Raw genomic sequence first — 13,504 nt, forward strand, 5'->3', positions numbered from 1 at the left:
TCTTAGGGTTTATCAAAATGATTTGTCAATGATAAGTGCTTACTGTATATACACTCAAGAAAGTATATTCTTATCTTCACTTAAAATATATTACATACAGGGATTTCTAAGGTTTTTATTCCTTCCTGAAAACCCTTAGCTGTTTGAAATCTATGTACTTGTAATCTCATGACTATAGTCCCAGCTCTTTGGGAGGCCAAGGCAAGAGGATTACTTGAGCCCAGGAGTTCAAGACCAGTCTGGGCAACACAATGAGACCTCATTTCTACAAAAAATGTAAAAATTAGCTAGGCAAGGTGGTGCACACCTGTAGTCCCATCTACTTATGAGGCTGAGGAGGAAGGATTGCTTGAGCCCAAGAGTCTGAGACTGCAGTGTGCCATGGTTGTGTCACTGCACTCCAGCTTGTGCAAAAAAATAAGACTCTAACTCAAAAAAAAGCGGGGAGGGGGGGGAGAAGAAAAAAAGCTTTAGAAAGAATTTTCTTAAAAATAGGGGTAGGAATAAAACTATATGATCGCTTGTTTTATTATCTGGGGCAATAATTTCTGCTTTAATTTTATCACCTTTCTTGATTTTTAGTGCACATTTTTGTATTTTTATTTAGAAGTCACAATACATTTTTTTTTTTATTCAGAGTCTCACACCATCACCCAGGCTGGAGTGCAGTGGGAACTCACGACTACTCCAGTGTCAACCTGCTGGGCTCCAGCGATCCTTCTGCCTCAGGCTTCCAAGTAGCTGGAACCACAGGTGTGCACTATCACACCCGGCTAATTTTTGATTTATTGTAGAAATGAGGTCTCACCATGTTGTCCAGGCTGGTCTTGAACCCACGGTCTCAGGCAATCCTCTTGCCTTGGCCCCCCAAAATGCTGGGATTACAGGCTTGAGCCACCACGCCCGGCCACAATATACATTTAATTTACTACAGCTATCTCAAATTACTATTTTATTACTTTAAGAACAATGTAAGAACTGCATAATTCCATTTTGTTTGTTTCACACTTTATAACCTCCTAGTACATTATTAGTTTTATTGCTTTAGCCAGAAAGATGATTACTTTTAATTTAAAAATGTTATTGTATATTCATTTCATGAAATCTTTCTTTCTTCCTAAGGTCCAGACTTCCATTGGGAATCAGTTCCCTTTACCTTGAAATTCCTCTAGTATTTCTTGCAGTGCAGGTCTGCTGGTGACGAATCACCTCAGGTTTTGTTCATCTGAAAAAATTTGGGATGTTGGAGCGAAGATTTGTGTTCACACCTTCTTTGATCATCAGGATCAGGTCTGGGGAGTAAATGCAATGGAAATGGCTAAAAAATTGTGTCTGTTGGAGATGACCAGGAAATTCACATCTATGATTGTTCCATTTAAACACCAAAGTCTTCCAGGCTCATGCTGCAAAAATAATGTACAGATTGACCATGGCATTCCTACCTTTCTAGGCTTGTTTAAAGGGAATAAAACATTTATTGTAGCAGAGACTTAAATTTTGTAGATATGATATAAGTGTTTTCATGTTTTATTGAAAATGCTGTTATACTTTAACATAAATAAAGCAATCTTAATGCAAAAAACAATACTTTTAGAAGTACTATTATTCAGATTATTTTGGTCATCAGACAAGATCTATTAAAAAAAAAGATCGTGAGATGAGAGCACTCTCATTAATGATTTAAATTGATCCCAAATGAGAAAGATTGAAAATAATTCATCACTATTTTCTCTGCTTTCTCTGTTCAGTTGTTGTATTGAAATTTAGTTCATTGATTAAAGCAGCAACAACAGCTCATTGATTATATCTATATCTATAACATCTACATCATCTATATCTGTATCTATATATCAAGAGACACAATCAGAGAGAGAGAAAGAGAGAGAGAGAGAGAGAGAGAGAGAGATACTTTATTTTATTTCATTTGCTAAACCACCAGAAAGGTGTGAACTCAAAGAAATCTTACATAACTAAACTTCAGAAAAGGATGAGTCTCTCCTAGGTTATCTGAAGGTCGGTTACTAGTTACTACTTTCTTCCATGGGGACAGTGCAAGTCTGGACATAAATAAGTAAATGGAATATCTTGCCTGCCATAGACTAGGGAAGGGGAAAGTTGGTATGATGTGGTAAGAAGTAATAAGTAAAGCATTTAACAATCACATGAGCTTACTTAAAAGATTAGAGTTTGGAGCAGTCCCAAAATCAGAAATAGTTTTTTACAACTGCTATTAATTCTCCTCAAGAATTACCAAGTCTGTGGTAACTCAGGATGCACAGTGCTATGCTAGAAAGCAAAGAAAGCTCTCTCGCAATCCTAGTGGTGTAGAGTGATGTCTATAAATATACATTGAGCGGACCTTACTCACAAGACATTTGACACAAGAGGTACACAGAAAATTATAATGTTGCAGCCAAGGCTCAGGCCTCACTCAGCTCCTGACTAAAGAAATCTCTTTCAAGCTATCTGACAGAGGAAAGTATAGGCCATCTCTGAAGAAAAAAAAAGATTTAGTCTAGTCTGTGTGAGTCTTTTAAGCACAATATCTGCCATGCAATTTTTATTAACATATGCAAGAGAACAGGAGACTGTGACCTATTATCAAAATAAGAAAAAAAAAAACAATTAATAGAAACAAACTACAGATGATCTAGATATAAAATTTGCATGAAAGGTCTTTAAATAAATCAGAAGTTTTTAAAGAATTTAGAGGAAAAGATGAGGAATTTTAGCAAAGAAATGAAAACTAAAAATAGTCAAACGAAAATTTTAGAATTGAAAAATATACTACCTGAATTAAAGAATTGTTGAAAAGGCTTAACAAAAGTCTAAATCCAGTAAAGTGATGACCCAGAGAACTCTTACAGAGGTTAGTAGAAATAAAATGAACCACTGAGTTTAAAAAGAATGAAAAGAGAATTTTAGAGACATGTAGGGCACTAACAAATGGTCTAATATATATTTTAAAGACTAACAAATGGTCTAATACATATGCAGTTGGAGTTCCAGACAGAGAAGAGAGAAAATTAGGCAGAAGAATTAGTTAAAAAGATAATGGCTGTGATTTTTTTCAATGAAAGACATTAACCCACAGATACAAGAATCTCTGAGAACCCTATACCGCACAAATACTAAGATACTCATATTGAGGCATATTTATATTCACATTCCTGAAAAGACAAAATAAATAGAAAATCTTAAGAGAAGTCAGATCCAAAATTTGCATTAAATTCAAAGGAATAATAATAACTAAAACTGACTGACTTCTCATCAGAAATAGTAAAATAAATGTATGTTTTAAAGTTCAATAGCAATAGGAACAAAAAAATCAATCTAAAATTCTATATTTAGTAAAAACATCCTTCAAAATTAAAATAAAGACATCATTTTCAATCTTTCTCATTTTGGGTCAATTTAAATCATTAAAGAGAGTGCTCTCATCTTACTATCTTTTTAAAAAAATAGATCTTGCCGGGCTCAGTGGCTCAGCCTGTAATCTCGCACCTTTGGGAGGCTGAGGTGAGTGGAGCCCACAGGTTCGGGACCTGCCTGGGCAGCGAGACCTCATCTCTACAATAAATAAAAAAATCAGCTGGGCGTGGTAGCGCATGCCTGTAATTCCGGCTACTTGGAAGGCTGAGGCAGAAGGATCGCCAGAGCCCAGCAGGTGGAGGCTGCGGTGGCCGGGAGCGGCCACTGCACTCCAGTCTGGGCAACAGAGTGAGACTCCAACTCAAAAAAAAAAAAAAAAATAGATCTTGTATGATGACCAAAATAATCTGAATAATAATACTTCTAAAAAAGTTGTTTATTGCATTAAGATTGCTTTATTTGTGTTAAAGTATAACAGCATTTCCAATAAAACATGAAAACATTTATACCATATCTACAAAATTTAAGTCTCTGCTACAATAAATGTTCTATTCCTTTTAAACAAGCCTAGAAAGGTAGAAATGTCATGGTCAATCTGTACATTCTCTTTGCAGCATGAGCTTGGAAGACTTTGGTGTTTAAATGGATTAATCATAAATGTGAATTTCCTGGTCATCTCCAACAGACACAATTTTTTAGCCATTTCTACTGCATTTTACTCCCCTGACCTGATCCTGGTGATCAAAGAAGGTGTGAACACAAGTCTTTGTGCCAACATCCCAAAGTTTTACATTATTGTCAGATGAACCGGAAACAAAATGAGTATCATCAGGACAAAATGCAGCATTCAGCACCCAGGAGGCATGGCCACTCAGTGTACTGACAAGTTAGTGTGTTGATATCATAGATATTGATGTAGCCATCATCTGAAGCACTGATGAGGAGCTGAGAGTACAGGGAAAAGGTCAAGGAGTGAATGGGCTTGGCATGGCCTTCCAGCATGTACAGAACTTTTCCAGTTGCAATATCAAAAATAGTGATGATTCCACCATGATTCCAGATATTTCCCACCAGGACTGTATGCAATACCAATAATGAATTTTCCTCTTGTGTCCGAAGAATATTCCTTTTTCCCACTTTCCATACCAAAAATGTTCGCTTTTCCCATTTGAGTTCCCATGGCCAGATACTGGGAATCAGGAGAAAATGCCAAAGTCCAGGCATCCACATTTCCTGCATCTATAGACTTTATCTGTTTGCTATTTTCCAAGTCCCAGAGACAGATATGGGCATCAGGAGAACTGGTTACAGGGTATGACTGATGTCCACAGACACCATCCCAAACTGATGTCCCTCCAGACTTCACTGCAGGTCCAGCCTCTCAGCATGCCATTTCCAGACCTTCAACAGGCCATCCATGGATCCTGTGACCACTGTCTCAGAGTTTTCCTTCTTGTTTGTCCCCCAGGCAACTGACCAAATGGCATTGTCATGGGTTTGCTCATGCTTGAAGATAATATTGTACAGGTTGATCATTTTCTTAACCGAGGATGAAGGGCAAAAGGCCAGACAACTCACTGCACTGCCAGGCTGCAAATCCAATGCCCAAATATTTTTATATTAGGGATTACAAAGAAGATTTTTACTAGCAGTATTCACTTTCAACACGTTTGCTTTGGTGTTCTGCTGGTATGTGTTAGTCACTAGAGTCATCATGCCACAATTTAAAATCTTTTTTCTAGGAAGAAAAAGAATTTAAACTTGTCTCTAAGATTTAAACATAACTAAAATCTATACAATTAAAATTAAAAATAGGAACATCATTAAGGAAGCCATAATGTTTGAAATAGTTGCTTAGAAAATATCTGTTGATATGTTTCTGTCTGTGTACAAAACCTCAGGATCCCAAGTGCATTTCATTTTAATATAATAGAAAAATATATAAAAGCATCCTCCACTATTTGTGATTTAGACTCAGGACTTAAGTTATAGCATTTAAGAGAAGATGTTTTCCAGTATAGCTAGCTCGGAAGATTTGGAGGTTACAGTATAGTTTTTTTCTTTTAACATTTTAAATTTTTTTTAGATGAAAATTCCAGCTAAATTAAAGTATATTTTTTGCTCACAGCAAGATTATATAATAAAACCATTGATAACATCTGTGTTTTCTGCAGAGCTGGAGACTGGGCAGTAGTAACACACAGCTTCCCAAGTTCACTTTGTTCCTTTTGTGTTATTTAATTATCTTCTGGGCTTTAACACTCTGGCCAGCAATTATTATAGTACTTCAAATAAAAGTCATTCATGGACCAACTGGAAAAAAACTCCTGCGTTCCTAATTCTTGCCAGATTACAACAAAACCATCTCAGTATAAGAACAGCTGAGAAATATACCAATTCTCAGTAGAGGAGGGTACTTGCTCCTACTTCTACTTATCACAGTGGCAACTTCATTTTTTCATGTATTTTCTTGATATCTATATGTACACTTGGAATAAAGACTCTAGTTTGACTTTCCCTTGGATTTGATGAAGAGGTAAGTGGTACAGATAAAAACTTCAACAGAAAGTCTTGGGAAGGGACACAATGGATTTGCCCTGGAAGTTCTAGAATGCATTGCCTGAAGGCCATTCTGCAGATCTCCTGAGCAAGAAAAAAATGATTCTTTAAAAAAATTATTCAATTTTATTTATAATTGACAAATAGCTGCATATATTTCTGAAGTACAGTGAGACATGTTGATATGTGTTTACAATGTGGCATGGTAAATCAGGCAAGTTAACAAATCTGTCACCTCACATACTTATCATCTTTGTGTGGTAAAGCCATTTAAAATTCACTCTTTTAGAAATTTTAAAATATACAAAGCATTATTATTTATTATAGCCATCATTCTACAAGTATTTGACTTGAGGATGAGTGAACAATTGGGTGAATCCATTTAGCCTGAGGAAACATTTTTTTTAATGCATTACTTCTCCAGCTTGATGATTATACCCTGCGGTATTTTAAACAGATACAGATACTGAGTTATGCCTCAAATATTAAAAAGACTGTTTTTTTTTAATCACATGGCTACATATAATTATTTTATCCTATTCTTTACTGATGAACAGAATGCTTGGAGGCAAGAAAATAAAGGTGTGATGCTTTTATAAGTCAAGAAAAACATTTTTCTTATCATTATAGTTCATATAATTTATGTGCAATTAGTTAAGGATGTGTAGATTTAGGCCACTATTGCTATGGAAACCATGGCCATGGCCTCTAGCCTTGGATTTCCAAAATACTGTTTTTTGAAGACTGCAGATGGCATCCCAGTAAAAAGCTTTAAAAATAGAGCAGAAAACTTTTTTATTTCCAGTTGAAGAACTAGGGTAAACTTTAACTGTAATTTGTTGCCAAAAGCATTTTTTTCTTAAATGGTCTGAACTTGGATAAGTAGTCACTGTATCTAATTGCTATGAAGTATTTTTGCTAGTATCTGAAGAATAACTGTGGTATATTTCAAGAGATGAATCTTTTCTAAGAATAAAACTTAAAGTGTAGTGCTTAATCAGAGGAGAGCAGGGGATTATATAATAAAATGGTTTTTAGAATAATAAACAGAGTAAGTGCTGGACAGTTCTCCTGCAGCCTTAGACTGACCTGGTTCTTTCCTGTTCTCTTGTTTGTCATGTTCAAGAATAACCGTAGAACATACTGGAACTGCAACATGCTAAGACAGAGGGGAATTGCCTGATACTGTCCAGGTCTTGTTCTTATTCCTCCTAGGGAATGTAACACTGTGAGTTAGGAGGAACTGCCCAGAACACCTTGGGTCTTTCTCCTTTCTCCTCTAAGAGCAATATGCCCTTCAAAACTTTACCCAGTGAATCACATATTCTTGAGTATATAACCCAGGGTGGGCTGCCTTTTAGGGTCCTTCAGTGGGGATGCAAGAAGGGCATGCACAGTTAAGACTCTATCTGCCCCGAGTAGCTTTTTTGAGCCTTAGAGGACTGGCTCACAATGAATCTGAGGCTCGTTTGTCGCTTGCTGTTTATCTGTAGTAATAAACCTGCTTTATATAACTTGTTGTGTGTGAGTGTGTTCTGTTTCAGTGGATTCTGATAAGTGAATAACCAGTGCATGGTGAACCTGCTTCACAATAAGAAATTGAAAACCAGGTCAATTGTAGAGAAGTCAGCCAAAGGCCGGATTATGTTTTAAAATCTTTATTTGAAGAAAGGTTTCAGAAAGTAGTTTTAGATAGCCAGGCATGCTTTGATGATTGAGGCTTTGGGATTCAAATCCTACTTCAGAAATTCATGTGGTGTCACCAGGAAAAAGGTATTAAGCTATTTTGTAGGGAGCAATTTGAGACCCGCTGGCTTGGCTCTACTTTGTCAAGTTGGATGCTGAATGTCTGTTTCAGGCATTGCAGTCAATTGAAAGTCTGCCCTATATAAAAATACATCATAAGTATCTGATCCTCTAAGACTAGAGTTACTGTTAGGATATTTTGCACATCCTAAAAAGATTGATAGAGTTAGAGTAGATTACGAATGTGTGCCTTGAGAACATTGTATTTTAATTTTACTGAATCAGATTCAATTTAGAAAAACAAGGTGGGCTGAAAATTATTCCAGTAAACTCCTAGATTTAGTGAACAGATAACTCCTCTCATCAATAGAGCAGGTCTTAACTGTAAATCTTGTGCTTGTAATAAGAGAACGATAGTAAATTCACAGGGCTCAGTAGCTATGGCAACTGCAGGTTTCAGTCAATACACTTTGATCTTCAACATTAGATAGTCATGTCTGATTGCTACACATAATCCTTTTCCCAAAAGAGGTCAATATGTTCTTTCTGAAATACTTCAAAGTATTCTAGTCCTTAGAAATGCTTAGGAACTTTCTTTTAGTTACTCCCATCTTTGATCAATGTCCCACTTGAAATGTTATGTGATGCTCACACAAACACAAACACACACAAGCCCACATGGATAATGTAACTTGTACATGTGTACATTTTCCTTTGCTAAGAGGATGCATTGTTGAATATTTATACATGTGAATACATATCCAATACATATAGACATTATGCACCGTATATACCATGCATTTATATAAATGCAACCACACTTGAAGATAGCAAACAGAGGAAAATATTAGCATTAAGCATTTAAAAATTTTTGTGTTCAATCTTGCCTTCAAAATGATTGGTGACAATTTAAATACTACTGTCATTGATATTATTAAGATAATAATTATGCTCTTATTTGAATAAATCTAATTAACAAAAACAATGACAATTAAAAAGGGACAATTTAAGAATGTGTCAATTTGCTTGTTACTCATTCCATCTTTGTCTAATTATTCAATGAACACTTTATTGAATTCTCATTTTATGTGAGGACATTCTAAGCACTGTGGAGAAAATAGCAAATACAACTAGTTTAAGATCTCAAGATTATAAATACCTAATTGGGTTACAATTATAATCCTAAATTAGATTATAATTCCTATTTAGGGAACATAAGTCACATAAAAAGATTGCATACAAGAATGAATGCACTAAGAAGCGCAAATGAGTGCTCTGGGTTCCTAAGAAGAAGGGGTATCTTTTTGCAGGAGAGATCAGAGAGGACTTCATGGAAGAGGGAACATCTGATCTAGGTTGTAGAATATATGTATTCTACAACATTCTTGGTCTGGAGTAGGGGTGATCTCAGTGGAGGGTCTAGTGCACATAAAGGTCTGACAGTGGGAACTCAGGCAGCTGTTGGATCTTGACTAATCAAATCACCTAAAAACATTCTAAAAAAGAAAAGACATAGTTCCCTACCAGGGAACTGTAAAGCCATCACAAGATATCAAAATATAAAATTCAAATATGCCTTGGGTTGTTTTAATCTAAAGTTAGAATTCTAAAAAAAATTCAAAAAAGGTATTTTTCTTACTCTGAAATACTAAAACAGTTTTGGCATGAAGTAGTTATTACTAGCAGATCATTAGAACTCCAGCTCTTTTTTTAGCAAGATGATATTTGCAAACTTGAAGGAGGTGAGGAAGTAGGGTATGTGGGTGTCTGTGGGAAGAACATTCCAGGATGACTGAATCTAAACATGCCTGGCATGTTTAAAGACACAAGGAGACTAGTGTGGCTGGAGCAGAGAGGTGAGGAGAGGAGAAGGCAAAACTCTCAGGGCTTTGTATGCCATTGTAAAGACTGACTTTTACTCCAGAAGAGATGCCAAGCTGTAGGACAACATGGAGAAAAGTACCATGAGCTCACTTGTGTTTTAATAGGCTCATTTTGGTTACTGTGTTGACAAACAGGAAGACCAGTCTGCATGTTAACACTCTAAGCCAGAAAAGATAGCAGTGATATGAATCAGGGTAACACTGGAAGTATGAGGTGTGCTTGCAGAAATTCTGGGTATATTTTGAAGAAAGACCTGACCAGATTTGATGATAAATTAAGTAGGGGGTGTGCAGAAAGTATTCAAGGACAACAATACCATTTTTGGCTTCAGCAACTGAAAAGAGGGTATTAATAATTGAGAAACTTTAATGAGGGTTTGTGTGGATGGGCCAGGTTAGCCGAGGGAATAATTAGGTTTCAGTTTTGAACATGTCAAGTTTGAGATACCTATTAGTGGAGACAGCTGTATGAGTGTTAAGTCTGATGACTAGAAATATGAAGTTCATTGGTGACCTTGTTTAGAACAATGTTAGTAGAGCAGTGTGATCTGATTAGGGGAAATGTAACTTTTCTTAGGTTTGAAATTACGAGTACAGTATCTACTTGCTAGTACAAGAGAAGGAAAAGCATCATTTTTAGGACTTTTTTGTCAGAAATATGGTACCTAGGCTGAGTGTGGTGGCTCATGCCTGTAATCCCAGCACTTTGGGAGGCAGAGAAGAGAGAGTTGCCTCAGCCAAGAGGTTCAAGACCAGCCTTGGAGTCTTGGCGAGACTTTGTCTCTACAATAAATTTAAAAATTATCTGGGAGTGATGGCATACACCTGTAGTTCCAGCTACTTGGAAGCCTGAGGTTGTAGGATCGCCTGGGTGTAGGAGCGCCCAGAAGGTCAAGGCTGCAGTAACCGTGATTGTGCAACGGCACTCCAGTCTGGGAACAGAGTGAGACTCTGACTGAAAAAAGGAAAACAAACAAACAACAACAAAAGAAATATGATACCCAAAATAAGGGAAGTCCACATTCAACTATATCCTGTAGAAGTTAGACTGTCGCTGGAGTAATTGAATTTCATAAGGCATGTTAGTGATGCTGGAATTGCGGTCTGTGAAAGATGGGAAAACAAACTGATGGTTGTAGGTATTTAGTGTTTGAGTAGATTCTCCTAAGGAAGAAAATTTCTCAAAAGAGCAAAACTTGAATGAAAGGGTGGGAGAAGTAGTAAGATGTGGTTTTTTTTTTCTCAGAAAAAATAGAAAAAGGAGTTTTGACCTGCCAGAAACTGAGATTCCGGGTTAGTATGCTAAGCAGCACTTCTCCTGAGCATTCAGTTGTTCATCGATTTACACTTACTGCATAATCTCACTGCATAAATGCATGATGACTTTCAAAGGAGTTTAGGATCCTTTTGATTCATGGGTGGAGGATCATGTGGGTAGGGTGATAGAGAGATCAATACTGTCCAAAATTTTGTTCCCAGAATATTTAAAAAATCATTACAAGCAGGAGAGGCCCTGCCAGAGTCAGATTCCAAGAAAAAGACAAAGGCAGTCCTGAGAGAGAATTCATCATAAAAAAGATAAAGTGTGGCCCAGACTCAGTAATAAGGTCTGCGTGCTGGAAGGAAATGATAGTTTTAGTTACCTGGCTGTGACTAATCTTGAATTTTATCTTGACCCAGTCATTCTGGCTGTATGTTTTTGCCCTTAGGAGAAAGCAAATGTGTGTGAATTGAAATAATCATCCTGCTTTAAAAATTCTGGCTCAGGCTCATGAAGAGACGAGAATAACACAGAGGACTGTTTTCTACAAGAAAGACACGTTTCAGACTGAGATTCCAGGGAGAGCATCCAGTTTCAAGGATAACAGTGATGGAGCAGAGTCTGAGGTTGGAGTAGAAATGGCTGGAGTTGCTATGGAAACATCTCAGGCAGTTTGGGTAGCATGGTGAGCAAAGGCATACGCAACTCTAAAGATTGTCAGGAATTTTCTGTGAAAACTGAATTTCCTGCAGTTGTATGGGTGAGAGATTGGAACCATCAAGATTCAGCTATCAGTATTTATTTTCAACCACTGGCGTGATTTCTTTTAGCATCTCTAGCACTAATAGAATGAGTGGACTGCCTTGAATGTGATGAACCTATCATTATGAGCAATATTTAAGGGGGAGTTGGATGCATTTATGTCTCTATACAGAGGGTGCCAAAAAAGGTATACACATGTTAAGAAAGAAAAAAGCTATAATAAAATTGTAATACTCAATATATACTGATAACAAAAGACAAATACAAGTCACCTTTGACTTCTGCAGTTACAAGAGGTGCTCACAGTGGTGACCATCAAAGTCCAGACGCTTCTGATTATGGCAAACTGAAAGTAATGCATAGATAACATCTTTTAAAATGTGTATACATACATTTGGCATCCTGGTATATTCTCATACTCCACTAGAAAGCCTGCATATGTGTATGTTTTGCAAATTATAAAGCAGGCTCTACAATATAAATGCTATTTTCACTAAGAATGTATGTGCATGCACTATGTATGTAGGTGGGAAATCTCACTGAATAATTGAGCGATGACTTTCAAAGTCTCTTTTTCAACTCTTAGTAATCTATGAATTTATCAAAATAAAGGAGGCAATTTTAACGAATAAAAATTATGTCATAATGGGGAGATATTGGTCAGAGTATAAACTTTTGGTTATAAGAGGTATGAATTCTGAGGATCGCATATACAGCATGATGACTGTAATTGAAAATACGGTATTGTATTCTTAAAATTTGCTAAAAGAGTCTTAAACATTCTCACCATACACATACAGACACACACATACATAACTGTGTAAGGTGATGAACGTGTTAACTAACTTGATTATAGTAATCATTTCACCATATATGCATATCAAATAATCATATTGTATACCTTATGATTTATATAATTTTTTTGTCAATTATACTTCAATAAAGTTGGAAAAAAATATGTCATGCATGTAGACTCAGCACTTGACCATATGAAAAATAAGCAGATTATTGTCTGCTCCATTCAGTTAGTTAACAAATAACCTTAAGGAATTCATAACAAACTACTATTTGATATAATCTTAAATTGCAAAGATAAGAAAACTGGGAAAAGATGAATCAGATGCAGGGGAGAAATTGAAGGGATAATTAATCGACTACTAGTCCATGAGTAGCCACTTCCCTGCTAGGAAAGTGTTCTAGGAGTCCATCAGCATCAGTGTATCAGCTAGCCGATGTGGAAGAGATAAAACAAAAAATGAGAGAAACACTAAAAGATGTCAAAATTTCCACTATTTTGAGCAGTGGAAAAAGCATCTCAATGGGTGTATTGCATCAAAAGGAGAGTACTTTGAATGTGACTGAGGTTTAAACATGTAAGAATAAAAGACACAATTAAAAAAGACGGATTCTGGTTTTTTTGGTCCCCCTTCATATATATGACTTTATATACATATATGTAACTTTATATATAAATATTTATATACATATGCCTATATATATATACCACTTTATATTACTCAATGTGCAGGAGCTTATATTTGAGTGTCAACATTTGCATTAAGACTATGGAACAAAAATACATTAAAAAACTCAAATAGACCTTAAAGACTTTATTCAGCTGATGTACACCGGGAAAACATGAAGACCAAGTAAATCTCTGAGTTGAAAAGGGTGGAAATTTTATAGAGTAAGGAGGAGAGAGGAATATGTATTTCTGTGGTTTGGCTAGGATAGTGGTTTTGGTCTTGAATTGCCTTGAAATTTGCAAGTGGAAATTTTTCTGGTTTACTGCCTCTGGCTTGGAGTTGTTGGTGCCATGCCTTTGATAACAGTCAGAGTGGTACTCTCTGAGTGCTGGTTTGCAAGCCTTGTGGTTTGTTGGTTAGTCCAGGTTCAAGGGTAGGTGAGATAGGAAAAAAAA

At 36.2% G+C, this 13,504-nt stretch overlaps 1 pseudogene; it reads right to left on the reverse strand.

Moving 5' to 3' along the window:
• Window positions 1-3,819: 3,819 nt before the first annotated feature.
• LOC103250280 lies at window positions 3,820-4,965 on the reverse strand (annotated as a pseudogene).
• Window positions 4,966-13,504: the final 8,539 nt, after the last annotated feature.

The sequence above is a fragment of the Carlito syrichta genome, unplaced genomic scaffold, assembly GCF_000164805.1.
Source record: "Carlito syrichta isolate Samal-C Ts95f unplaced genomic scaffold, Tarsius_syrichta-2.0.1 Scaffold127520, whole genome shotgun sequence".
Classification (NCBI taxonomy): Eukaryota; Metazoa; Chordata; class Mammalia; order Primates; family Tarsiidae; genus Carlito; species Carlito syrichta.